This window comes from Dama dama, chromosome 14, assembly GCF_033118175.1.
Source record: "Dama dama isolate Ldn47 chromosome 14, ASM3311817v1, whole genome shotgun sequence".
Classification (NCBI taxonomy): domain Eukaryota; kingdom Metazoa; phylum Chordata; class Mammalia; order Artiodactyla; family Cervidae; genus Dama; species Dama dama.
The window spans coordinates 3,024,965-3,039,414 of record NC_083694.1 but is presented as its reverse complement, the minus strand read 5'-3'; positions in this window follow the sequence as shown (position 1 = coordinate 3,039,414).

Here is a 14,450-nt window from a genome sequence, read left to right as displayed (position 1 = left end):
GTGCAGCCCCACCCAGGCCTGACTCTAAAGCCTCTGCCGGGAACCACTGCCCACCCAGGACATGTCCCCCAAAGATTCAAGACCATGTTATATAGCACACAGTGCTGAGCAGTACCCTACTCAATGATCAGCCTTCTTTTTTTCAGCTTTATTGAGATATAATTGACAAATAAAATTGTCAGATAGTTAAAGTGTGTACTGTGATGATTTCATATATGTATATCTTGTGAAAGGATTCCCCCCCTCATTGAGTTAACACATCCACCACTTCACATTATTACCATGTTTTTTTTTTTTTTTTTCCTGATGAAAACATTTAAGAAATCAGCCTTTTTTTTTTTTTAAGAAATCAGCCTTTTATAATGCACCTGGACTCTGGGACTAGCTGTTCAAAGCAGTAATATTTAAAGTTAATGGAAAGAGGATAACTGCTTGCTAATTATTATTTAGATAATATTTCAATATACAATATTTTATACTATATGATATAGTTTTAAATAATAGCCTCATTTACAACTTCAATATTATCTCTAAAAGCTCTGCAAAAAAGATTTTATCACCATTTTACAAGGGATAACCTGAGACACAGAAGGGTTAAGTGCCTTGCCACCCAGCTTGCTCTCAGCCCACCATGCCTGGAGCCAGATGAAAGCACTGGCCAAGATGTCCCTGCACAGACAACACATAAACATTATACTGAAATAATCAAAAATATAGTGCATGTTACCCCAGTTTTGCCCTTGAGACACTTTGAATTGCTGCAAAACAGTAACTGTCTACAGAAATAGACAATATCTTCCAGTGGGCATTTAAAAACAAGCTTCCCAGGCGCCATCCTATCCCTGATGATATTTTTGCAACATAATTACAGGCAACACCACCAACCCTGAGATCAGTCAGCTGACAGTCTCCTGAAATCCAGCTGTCTCCAGCTAAAATTTGGTAACTGAATTCAGTAACTGTGTAGTGCTGTTTACTGCACTATACTTTATTACGATTATATAGATATAAAATATTTTAATATGACTCCCAAAAAAGTGTCTGGCTTGGAAAAAGAAAACGTTTTTTAAAAAGCTAATAAGAAAACATACTGCCTGGTGGCCTAGTGGTTAGGATCCCAGGCTTTCACTACCACAGCCTAGGTCCACTCCCAGGTCGGCGAACTGAGATCATGCAAGCCGTGTAGTGCAGTCAAATCAACAACAACAGAAAAACCGCAGGAAAGTGAGGACCAGTTAGCCAGCCAGAAAGAAACAGTTTTTAACATAATTTGTAAGACCTTATGGCTATATTCATGTTTAGTGGGGTTGACTAATACTGTCTAGTTATTGTTTTTAAGTTAAATGAAAATAGTCCCAAATAAGTAAAAAGTATGTCACATTCAGAGCACCGTAAAATTTCCTTATTTTGAACATGTTGGAACAAATTTCTTGTTTTGAACATTACAGAAATTATTTTCTCTTAGATTCTATGAAGGGAATGTTGAACACGTAGATAGAAATCGTTGCTTTAAGGGAGCTCTGAGTTGTAACCAGCCTGGGACACATATGTGATATCTGTCCTTGACTCTGCACTGGCACATATGTGACTTTAAAGTACGTTAGCTAACTTGTTGACTACCTCACAAATTACCCTGAAGTGAAGTATATGTTTTGGGTTTTAGGAGTTAGAAATGTGTGCAGAAAGGAACTAAGTCAAATATGGACTATTAATAAGATTTCAAGGCTAAAACTCAAACGAGCCTTCAATACAGGTTCAGGAAGGTGCAGTGGCTAGATGCCACCATTGCCCGAGGTGTTCTCGGGGAGCCCCATCCCAAGCCTGGAACAACCACTGACCCTCTCCCCAGGCCCCCCATGCTACAGAGGACAGACCAGCACAGCGCACACCCACCCAGCCTTCTACACGCTCTGTCTTGCTTCACTTACCATCCAGATCCACTTTCTCCTGGGTCAGGGTCAAAGCTGACGGCCAGATTCCTCTGGGACACCCCAGGACATCTCTAGATTCTCCCACTCCCGCAGCGAGGCGCGACTGCCAGCCTGCCTCCTCCAATCAAGGCAGACGCTTATTTTTTGAGGTCAGTAAGTGAGAGTCCTCGTGTCCACTTTCAGAACGAGGTAACTTTTGGAAAACATGCTGAGGATGTTACATTCTTCTGAGAAGTCATCCTAGTTTCCTCTCGCAGCTTAGTTTTAAATATAATAGCAAAGCACAAGCTCTGGATGTAGACATAGGTTTAAATCCTACCCTTCTCAGTTCTTTTGTCCCCAGCTGTCCCATCTGTAGAATGGGACGATAATGCCTTCTCTGTGGGGCTGTTGGGCACACAGAAGAGTCAATAAACAAACTTTTATTATTATTATATATAATGCTAATTGAAACGAGAAGAGAAATAACTCAGGACATAGAGTGTGGGATGCTATGAAGGAACTAGTGAACTGAGAAGCTGATGGGCCCAGGCCCAGCCGGATTCTGCTCTTTGGTGGCATGGTTACAGTTGAGGTTGGAAAAAGCTGGGCCACGAGGAGAGCCAGCCAGCTTCACAGGTCTCCGTGGAGTAAGAAAACTGTGACTCTGACCTGGCTTCATCCTCAGAAGCTCAGAAACTCAGTCCCATCCAGAAGTCATCTTGGGGAGGCTAACCTACGCCCACAAGTTCACAGAGGCCTGTGCATTAGACCAGACGGTCAGTGGGCCCAACAGACATGTCTGCCTGGCCTACAGAATCACTGCCCAGAGGGAACTTACCCAGGAGAAAGGTGATCAGAAGGCACTTAGAGAGCTCGGAATCACAACAGAGAGCTTCATTTTAGCACTTGAAAATACAATGGCACCATGCCTTGCTAGTCAGCTGCCTGAGTCCTCACCGTCCGGACACCTGACAGGCGGGCAGGTGTTCCCTTCAGACCCTAGTATCTGCCAGACAGAAGCCAGAGAGCTGTGAGCTCTGCTCTCAGTGTCTCCTTCACTTCTAAGACCGACCAACTTCCCTTCAAAGCCACGCATTTCTCCTTTAGATTTGCTTATGCTCCAGTCAGACTGTCTCCTGCCTCAGAACTTCTCATTACATGTTGATTTTAGAGTTTACCTCTGGGAGGCCTAGGAAGAACACAATATTTCCAAGCTCTTTGCGGAGGGATAGGGGGTTGCCAGTGGGTAACTAAGGACAGTCTATGAGTACAATAATCTTTGCCTTGCTCACCTCTTAGAGAGTTGAAAAGACATAGAAAATCAAAATCATCTGTGTGAAGGGAATGGCTTTGTTAGAGAGATGTGACTTTCTCAGTGACACACTAACACACACTGTCTTCTCTTTTTAATTTTATTTACTTATTTTTGGCTGTGCTAGGTCTTCACTGGGGCTTCCCAGGTGTCTCAGTGGTAAAGAATCTGCCTGCCAAGCAGGAGATGCAGGTTCGATCCTCGCATCAGGAAGGAAATGGCACTCCAGTGTTCTTGCCTGAGAAATCCCATGGATAGAGGACCCTGGTGGGCTGCAGTGCATGGGGTCAAAAAGAGTCAGACATGACTTAGCAACTAAACAACAGCAACAGGTCCTCATAGATGCATAGGCTTTTCTCTAGTTGTGTCGAGCAGGAGCTACTCTCTAGTTGCGATGTGCGAGCTTCTCAATTCAGTGGCTTCTCTTGTTGCAGAGCATGGGCTCTAGGAAGCGTGGGCTCAGTAGCTGTGGCTCCAGGACTTTAGAGTACAGGCTCAACAGCTGTGGCTCGCAGGCTTAGTTTATCCACGGCATGCAGTATCTGCCCAGATAAGAGATCAAACCTGTGTCTCCTGCATTGGCAGGTAGATTCATTTCCCCTGAGCCACCAGGGAAGCCCACACTCAGTTCTTTAAACCACAAATTCTCCTCTACCCCTTTTCCTATCTTCTTTCCCTGGTCTTTATTTGGAATGAATGGGAGAGTATCCATGGAAGAAGGCAAATGTGGCAACAAAAGCTATAAAAACTGGGGTCCGATGTTTTCCCCAGATACTCCCAGCTCAAAGCTAGCTGCACACTCGGGCACAAGCCTGCAGAGAAGTGATTGACACACTGGCCTTTGAGCCCGCCAGCCTCTCTCTAGAGGGTTTCCTAGGGCACCTTGCTGCAGAGCCTTCCGGCTGAATGCTTAGCTGGGTCACAGGCATCTCACCAAGCTACTTCCTGTGCCCAAAGCAACCACCAAAAAGTTACAATCACTTAAGCCAGTCTGGAGTTTGGGGCTGAGGGACAGCTGGAGCCCTGTGGGCAGACCCTTGTCTTGCTCCATCCACCTCATCCGTGTTCCTGGGCCACTGGCCGTATCACTTCAGTCTCCGTTTCATGTTACAAAGCATTTTTTCACTCTCTTCCTAGCACAGGAGTGAAGCTATGGAGATTATATAAAGTCTCTCTCTCTCTCTTTTTTTTTTTTTTTTGGCTGCACCTCGCAGCTTGCAGGATCTTTGTTCCCCAACCAGGAGTTGAACCCTGGCCACGGCAATGAAAGCCCCAAGTTCTAACCACGGGACCACCAGGAAATCCCCTAAACTCTGTCTTCTATTTGAAGTCAAACCCCCAAGTTGTTAGACAATTTCCTGGTGCTGCATTACTTCTTTAATAAATATCAATGTTTATTTACTCATACAGTAGACATCACCAACCTGAAATGAATGATATAATAAGCTGTACGCTATGTCCTTTATGTAGTGCTCTTGCCAAAAACGTTTTTCCAGATCTATTCTTGAGAAAATAATCAGATAGTCTAGAATGTAGGTCAACAACCCAGACTCTCTACAATAAAACGCTTTTAAAATGGGAATTTGCCGTGTGGCTCAGGAAACTCAAACAGGGCTCTGTACCAACCTAGAGGGGTGGGATGGGGAGGGAGATGGGAGGGAGGGTCAAAAGGGAGGGGATATATGTATACTTATGGCTGATTCATGTTGAGGTTTGACAGAGAACAACATAATTCTGTAAAGCAGTTATCCTTCAATAAAAAAATAAATTTTAAAAAAATGAAAAAAATAAAGGCAAAGCTATTGAAAGAAAGAAAGAAACTCAGTGTTACAAAAAGCAAAAAAAAAAAAAATAGAAGACAAGGAGTTATAGATTGAAGCTGTCCAACAGAACTGTCAGTGATAAGAAAAATACTCCGGGTCTGAGCTGTTCAATATAGTGCCACTATCACATGTGAACACTTGAAATGTGGCCAGTGTGACTGGTGAGCTGAATTTTAAATTTATTTAATTTTAACTAACTTGAATATAAATAATCACACATGGATACTGGCTCCTGTATTGAACACAGCATGAAAGGGAAAGTGTTAGTTGCTAAGACATGTCCAACTCTGTGACCGCATGGACTATAGCCCGTCAGGCCCCTCTGTCTATAGGATTTTCCAGGCCAGAATACTGGAGTGGGTTGCCATTTCCTTCTCCAGGGAATCTTACCAACTCAGGGATTGAACCTGGGTCTCCCCATTGCAGGCAGATTCTTTACTGTCTGAGGCATCAGGGAAGCCCCTAGGATACAGTATAGTTCTACATTAAAACAAAACAAACAAAAAAAAGACTAAAGAAATAAAACAACCAAATGCAATGAATGAATTTTTATTGTATTCTGGATCAGAGTAGGAGAAATGAGAAAAAAATATTTCAAAGGATACAGATAAATGTAAATTGTTTATGATATTATTGAGCTAAGGTTAATTTTGTTAGGTATGATAATAGTATTGTTACCAAGCCCAAGCTCCTACTGCTCACCCCACAACAAGCCAATAAATGGAGAGCTGATTTTGGGGGCAAGGAATCACAACTTTATTTTGAAAGTCAGCTGATCAACAAGACGGTGGACTAATGTTCCAGAGAACCATTTTACCTAGTTAAAATTAAGGCTACTTGTATACTAAAGATGGAGTGACTGTGGTGAGTTGTTGCAAACATTCTGGTGTCAGAATCCTTTTTTCTTGCAGCTGTCCACAGAGGTCAAGTCATGATGCTCCTATAAACTTCTAACAAGACAAATGTTATTCTCTGTTCTACAATGTTTTATGTCTGTATGAATGGAAAAGTATTATACCTTTAAAGGTCAGAGCTTTGAGAATGAGTTATCCTGTATATTTCAGGCAACAGGCAACATTCTTAACTTGCAACAAAATCAGTAGAATTCAAAGGTTAAAGTAAAAGAAACAGATCTAATATGGAGTCACATTTATCCTTCTCTATTACAATATTCTGGTTTTATAAGAGAATTTAATTATTAGATCCTGTGTACTGAAGTGTGTAGGGATGAACTGTGTGCTACTTAGTTTCAAATGGTTTGATACATACATATACACAAAGATAAAGCAGATGCGACAAAATGTCAGTAATCGAAAATTCAGTTTTAGGACATATTGACATACATTATACTCTTTAACACTTCTATGGGCTTGAAATTTTTTTAAATAAAAAGTGGGAAGTACAAAGGAAAGAGGCAAGCACCCACTGGAACTGTGACAGGATCAGAGCAAGGCTGACCACTTTCCCCAGCTTCCAAAAAGCTGTGTTCCAAACACGAACATGCAAACTCATGTTTGGCACTCTGAATGTACTTTCTCTCTCTTATTTATAATTGTCTCTCTGGGAAACGGCAACTACTATTAAAGAAATACAATACCCCTATTCCCACCAAAGAATTGTCACTCCTTTGATAGAAACGCTGTAAGATGGGGAGACACCAGGAACTTGCTAATCTTCCCTCTTCATACTTCAGATCTGGCAAACTTAAAGTAGTTCCTCTTACACACAACCAGGGCCAAAGCCAAAATTTTGTATTTGAAATTCTTGTTTACTTTGCAATGTACTGTTTCCATATATGTTAAATAATTTTATATTGGTCAGTTAAGAGACCACAGGTCAAACCAATTGTAAATGCTCCAGGTGATGAATAAGGGCTACAGTAATAAGGGAAATATTCCTAAATGGGTTGATACTTAAGTCAGGCCTTAAAGCAGCTTTCTCAAAGTGGATCTGATCTAGGCATCACCTTAGTACTTGACAAAAAGGCAGATTTCCCTGGGTCCTACCCCAGGACTGCAGAGTCAGAATGTTCATTTTTAACAAGCACCCCCCAGCGATTCTAATGTACACTGAAGTTTGAGAACTTAAAGTGTGGTAAGACTTAGGTGTATGAAAAGAAACCTGAGGGGTATCCTGATAGGTGAAGAACCCGAAGCAAATATACAAAGTCAAAAATGAAATTGGTGACTTCCCTGGTGATACAGTGGATAGTAATCTGCCTGCCAAGATAGGGGCACAGATTCAATCCCTGATCTGGGAAGATTCCGCATGCCGCGGAGCAACTAAGCCCTCAATTACTGAGCCTGTGCTCTAGAGCCTGGGAACCGCAACTACTGAAGGCTGGGCGCCCTAGAGCCCCTGCTCCGCAAAAAGAGAAGCCATTGCAATGAGAAGCCTGCACATCGCAACTAGAGAGTAGCCCCTGCTCGGCCCAACAAGAGAAAAGCCCACATGTAGTGATGAAGACCCAGTGTCGTCAAAACTAATCAATTCAAATACACTCGTCCTGGGAGAGGATGCTAGAGCTTAATAACTGTGCTCAGGATTGTAGATCTGGCTATATCCCATCAAATCCTCCGCTGCCTTAAAAAAAAGAAAGAAAGAAATTGGGCTTTTAAAGAGTAGAATCCTTCAGAGGGGGAACATTCCCATTTGAGATCAGGTGAGACAGAATTGTTAGGTAGGGTGGGACCAGGGTACAGAAAGCTTCTGACACCAGTCAGGGAGGTTGGCCTGTTTTTGGACAGTTGGTAAATAATGAAGGAACAAATCACAACAAACTATGGAAAATTTTTCAAGAGATGTGAATACCAGACCACCTCACCTGCCTCCTAAGAAATCTGTATGCAGGTCAAGAAGCAACAGTTGAACTAGACATGAAACAACAGACTGGTTCCAAATTGAGAAAGGAGTATGTCAAGACTGTATATTGTCACCCTGCTTATTTAACTTCTATGCAGAGTATATCAGGCGAAATGCTGGGCTGGATGAAGCACAAACTGCAGTCAAGATTGCTGGGAAAAATATCAATAACCTCAGATATGCAGATGACACCACCCTTATGACAGAAAGTGAAGAAGAACTAAAAAGCCTCTTGATGAAAGTGAAAGAGAAGAGTGAAAAAGCTGGCTTAAAACTCAACATTCAAAAAATGAAGATCACGGCACCCAGTCCTATCATGGTAAATAAATGGGGAAACAATGGAAACAGTGACAGACTTTATTATCTTGGGCTCCAAAATCACTGCAGATGCCATGAAATTAAAAGCTCCTTGGAAGAAAAGCTATGACAAACCTAGAAAGCATATTAAAAAGCAGAGACACTACTTTGCCAACAAAGGTCCATCTAGTCAAAGCTATAGGAGAAGGCAATGGCACCCCACTCCAGGACTCTTGCCTGGAGAATCCCAGGGATGGGGGAGCCTGTTGGGCTGCCGTCTATGGGGTTGCACAGAGTCTGACTCGACTGAAGTGACTTAGCAGCAGCAGCAGCAGTCAAAGCTATGGTTTTTCCAGTAGTCATGTATGGATGTGAGAGTTGGACCATAAAGAAAGCTGAGTGCCAACGAATTGATGCCTTTGAACTGTGGTGTTGGAGAAGATTCTTGAGAGTCCCTTGGACAGCAAGGAGATTAAACCAGTCAATCCTAAAGGAAATCAACCCTGAATATTCACTGAAAGAGCTGATGCTGAAGCTGAAGTTCCACTACTTTGGCCACCTGATGCGAAGAACTGACTCACAGGAAAAGACCCTGACTGAAGGCAGGAGGAGAAGGGGACGACAGAGGATGAGATGGTTGGATGGCATCACTGATTCTATGGACATGAGTTTGAGCAAGCTCCGGGAGTTGATGATGGACAGGGAGGCCTGACGTGCTGCAGTCTGTGGGGTTGCAAAGAGTCAGACACGACTGAGCAACTGAACTGAATGAGGTTTTAGAACAATCAACCTGGCTGGCTATATAGGATGCATTGAAGATTTTAAAAAACTAAAATCAGAGAGACCAATAAACAGGTTTTTGAAGATGATCCAGGAGTGAGTAATGAAAGCAGCACTGGATACAAAGTGTAAAGGATGAGTGGAAGAAACATCTTTGAAGAAAAGATCAATAGGATGTGGTGACTGATTTTTTAAAAGGGAGGAGCTACACTATCATGTGTAAAATAGATAGCTAGTGGGAAGCTGCTATATAACACAGGCAGCCCAGCCTGCTGCTGTGACAAACTAGAGAAGGGGAATGGGAGGGGGGAGGGAGGTTCAAGAGGGAGTGAATATAATATATAATTATGGCTAATTCGAGTTGTTGTACGGCAGGAACCAACACAACATTGTAAAACAATTACTCTCCAATTAAAATAAATTTTAAAAATCTTAAAAATAAAAAAGAGGGGCTGCAGAGGAATGCATGTAAGAGGAAATATTAATAATGCTCAAGATCCATTTACACTCTACTATACATAAGATAGCTAGTTAATAAGAGCTTACTGTATAGCACAAGAAACTCTCCTCAATACTCTGCAATGGTTTATATGGGAAACGAATCTAAAAAAGAGTGGACATATGTGTGTATATAACTGATTCACTCTGCTGTATGCCTAAAACTAACACAACACTGTAAATCAACTTTACTTCAATAAAAATGTAAAAAAGAAAAGCAAAAAAGTGCGGAAATTCTACTAACAAAAACAAAGACCTAAGGACATATTTTGAAAATTGGCTAAAGAGTTGAATAGATTTTTCTCCAATGAAGACATACAGATGGCAAAATATATATATATATATAACTCTAATCATTGGGGAAATACAAATCAAAACCACAATGAGGTATAACTTTGCATTTGTCAGGATGGCTATTATTTTTAAAAAGAGAGAGAGAAAGAGAGAAACAACAGGTGTTAGTGAGGATGTGGAGAGACTGAAACCCTTGCCCACTGTTGGTAGGAATGCAAATGCTGCAGCCATTATGGAAAACAGCATGGAGTTTCCTCAAAAGATTAAAAATAGAACTATCGTATGATCCAATGATCCCACTTCTGGAATATTATCCAAGAGAATTGAAATCAGAATCTCAAAGAGATGTTAGTACTCCTATGTTCATTGCAGCACCATTTACAATAGCCAAGATAAGGAAGCAACTTATAAGTCCATCAAAATATGAATTTTTAAAAACTGTGTACGCAATGGTGAAAAACTGAAATCATTTCCTCTAAGATCAGGAACAAGACAAGAGTACCTACTCTCACCACTATTATTCAACACAGTCTTAGAAGCCCTAGCATGGCAGTCAGAGAAGAAAAAGAGACAATAGGAATCCAAATTGGCAAAGAAGTAAAATTGCCACTGTTTGCAAATAACATGATACTAAACACAGAAAATCCTAAAGATGCCACCAGCAAACTACTGGAGCTAATCAATGAATTTAGTAAAATCACAGGATACAAAATCAATACGCAGAAATCTCTTGCATTCTTATACACTAACAATGAAAGATCAGAAAGAGAAATTAAGGAAACTATCCCATTTATCACTGCAACAAAAAGAATAAAATACCTAGGAATGGACCTAGGTAAAAACATAAGAGGTAAAAGACCTGTATGAAGAAAACTATGACACTGATGAAAGAAATCAATGATGACACAAATAGATGAAGAGATATACCATGTTCTTGGATTGGAAGAATCAATATTGTGAAAATGACTACCCAAAGCAATCTACAGATTCAATGCAATCCCTATCAAATTTTTCACAGAACTAGAACAAAACATTTTACAATTTGTATGAAAACACAAAAGACCCCAAATAACAAAAGCAATCTTAAGAAAAAAAAAAAAAAAACAGCTGGAGAAAGCAGGCTCCCTAATTTAAGGCTATTCTACAGGCTACAGTCATCAAGGCAGTACAGTACTGGCATAAAAACAGAAGTACAAATCAATGGAACAGGACAGAAACCCAGAGGTAAACACACCCACTTATGGTCACCTAATGATGATAAAGGAGGCCAGAATACACAGTGGAGTAAAGAGAGTCTCTTTAATAAATGGTGCTGGGAAAACTGGACAGCTACATGTAAAAGAATGAAATTAGAACACCCCCTAAAACCAAACACAAATAAAAACTAAGAATGAACTAAAGATCTAAATGTAAGGCCAGACTCTTTAAAACTCTTACAGGAAAACATAGACAGAACACTCTTTGACATAAATTACAGCAAGATCTTTTTTTGACACATCTCCTAGAGTAATGAGAATGAAAACAAAAATAAACAAATGGGACCTAATTAAACTTAAAAGCTTTTGCACAACAAAGGAAACCATAAACACGATGAAAAGACAACCCTCAGAATGGGAGAAAATATTTGCAAATGAAGTAACTGACAAAGGATCAATCTCCAAAATATACAAGCAGCTCATGCAGCTCAATAGCAAAACAAACAAACAAACCAATCAGAAAATGGCCAGAAGATCTAAATGGACATTTCTCCAAAGAAAACATAAAGATGGCCAACAAACACATGAAAAAATGCTCAACATCACTAATGATTAGAGAAATGCAAATGAAAACTACAGTGAGATATCACTTCATACTGGTCAGAATGGCTATCACCACAAAATCTACAAACAATAAATCACTGGAGAGGGTGTGGAGAAAAAGGAACCCTCTTGCACTGATGGTGGAAATGTAAATTGATACAGCCACTCAGGAGGACAGTTTGGACATTCCTTAAAAGACTGAAAACTACCACATGACCCAGGAATCCCACTACTGGCCATATACCCAGAAAAAAACATAATTCAAAAAGACATGCACCCCAGTGTTCATAGTACCACTATTTACAATAGCCAAGACATGGAAGCAATCTAAATGTCCATCAACAAAAAGTGGATAAAGAAGATGTAATTTTATATATATATATATATACACGCACATACATATGTCAGTTCAGTTCAGTAACTCAGTCATGTCTGACTCTCTTTGCGACCTCATAGACTGCAGCATGCCAGGCTTTCCTATCCATCACCAACTCCTGGATCTTGCTCAAACTCATGTCCATTGAGTCAGTGATGCCACCCAACCATCTTATCCTCTGACATCCTCTTCTCCTCCTGCCTTCAATCTTTCCCAGCATCAGGGTCTTTTCCAATGAGTTAGTTCTTCCCATCAGGTGGCCCAAAGTATTGGAGTTTCAGCTTCAGCATCAGTCCTTCCAATGAATATTCAGTACTGATGTCCTTTAAGATTGACTGGTTGGATCTCCTTTCAGTCCAAGGGACTCTCAAGAGTCTTCTCCAACACTACAGTTCAAAGCATCAGTTCACTGGCACTCAGCTTTCCTTACAGTCCAACTCTAACATCCATACGTGACCACTGGAAAAACCATAGCTTTGACTAGATGGACCTTTGTTGGCAAAGTAATGTCTTTGCTTTTTAATATGCTGTCTAGGTTGGTCACAGCTTTTCTTCCAAGGAGCAAGCATCTTTTAATTTCATGGCTGCAGTTACCATCTGCAGTGATTTTGAAGCCCAAGAAAATAAAGTCTGTCACTGTTTCCACTGTTTCCCCAACTATTTGCCATAAGTGATGGGGCCAGATGCCATGATCTTAGTTTTTTGAATGCTGACTTTTAAGACAACTTTTTCACTCTCTTCTTTCACTTTCATCAAGAGGCTCTTTAGTTCTTTTCTACTTTCTGACATAAGGGTGGTGTCATCTGCATATCTGAGATTATTGATATTTTTCCCAGCAATCTTGATTCCAGCCTGTGCTTCTTCCAGCCCAGCATTTTGCATGATGTACTCTGCATATAAGTTAAATAAGCAGGGTGACAATATACAGCCTTGACGTACTCCTTTACCAATTTGGAACCAGTCTGTTATTCCATGTCCAATTCTAACTGCTGCTTCTTGACCTGCATACAGATTTCTCAGGAGGCAGGTGAGGTGGTCTGATATTCCCATCTCTTTAAGAATTTTCCACAGTTTGTTGTGATCCACACAGTCAAAGGCTTTGGCATAGTCAATAAAGCAGAAATAGATGCTTTTTGGGAACTCTCTTGCTTTTTCAAAGATCCAACAGATGTTGGCAATTTGATCTCTGGTTCCTCTGCCTTTTCTAAATACAGCTTGAACATCTGAAAGTTCATGGTTCATGTACTGTTGAAGCCTGGCTTGGAGAATTTTGAGCATTACTTTGCTAGTGTGTGGGATGAGTGCAACTGTGCAGTAGTTTGAATATTTTTTGGCATTGCCAAAGAATACATATGTGTGTGTATATGTGTGTGTGTGTACACACACAATGGAATATTACCCAGCCATAAAAAGGAATGAAACTGAGTCACTTTTAGAGATGTGGATGGACTTCTTATAAACTGTTACAGAGTGAAGTAAGTCAGACAGAGGAAAACAAATACTGTATATTAACATATATATGTGGAACCTGAAAAAATTGGTATAGACGATCTTATTTATGAAGCAGAAATAGAGACACAGATGTAGACAACAAATGCATGGATACCAAGGAGGCAAGGGGAGGTGAATGAACTGGAAGATTGGGATTGACATATATACACTACTTATACTATGTATAAAATAGATAACTAGTGGGAACCTTCTGTATTGCACAGGGAGTTTTACTGAACATTCTGTAGTGACCTACATGTGCAAGAAATACAAAAAAGAGGAGATACATGTATATGCATAATTGATTCATTTGCTGTACAATAGAGATCTACACAACAATGTAAAGCATCTCTACTCCAATAAAAATTTTAAAATAAAATTAAAAATTGTATATGCATACAATGTAATATTATTTGGCCATTAAAAAGAAGGAAATTCTGCAATACATGACAACAGGGATGAACCTTAAAGATATTAATCATGCTAAGTGAAATATCCAAGAAAGAAAAACTGCTGCATGATTTCACCTATATGAGGTATCTAAAATAGTTAAATTTATAGAAATAAAGAATGGACTAAATAGTGGTGACTAAGGGCTGGAGGGAGGGAGAAATGGGCAGTTAGTAATCAATAGGCATAAGATTCATTTAAGCAAGATGAATAAGTTCTAGAGATCTGTTGTACAACACTGTACCACTACTACACACTTAAAATTTGAATGTTTATATTGCTGTGACTGCATACTTTAAAACTTAAAAAAAAACTTCAGAGGTAGGTCTCATGTTAAGTGTTCCTACCACAGTAAAATAGAAAATTTCAGGTCTGAGTGGAAGGAAGAAATGATGAGGCCAGTGACAGAAATAGTTGTTTTTGAGGTGAAGCAATGAGAGGGAGGCTCTGACAGGACAGCCAACTAAAAGTATCTTTATATCAGCTGAGCAAAACTGATTAGAGATGAAGATATAAATAAAACTTAGACAAAGAGAAATGCGAAGCCAAGGGCAA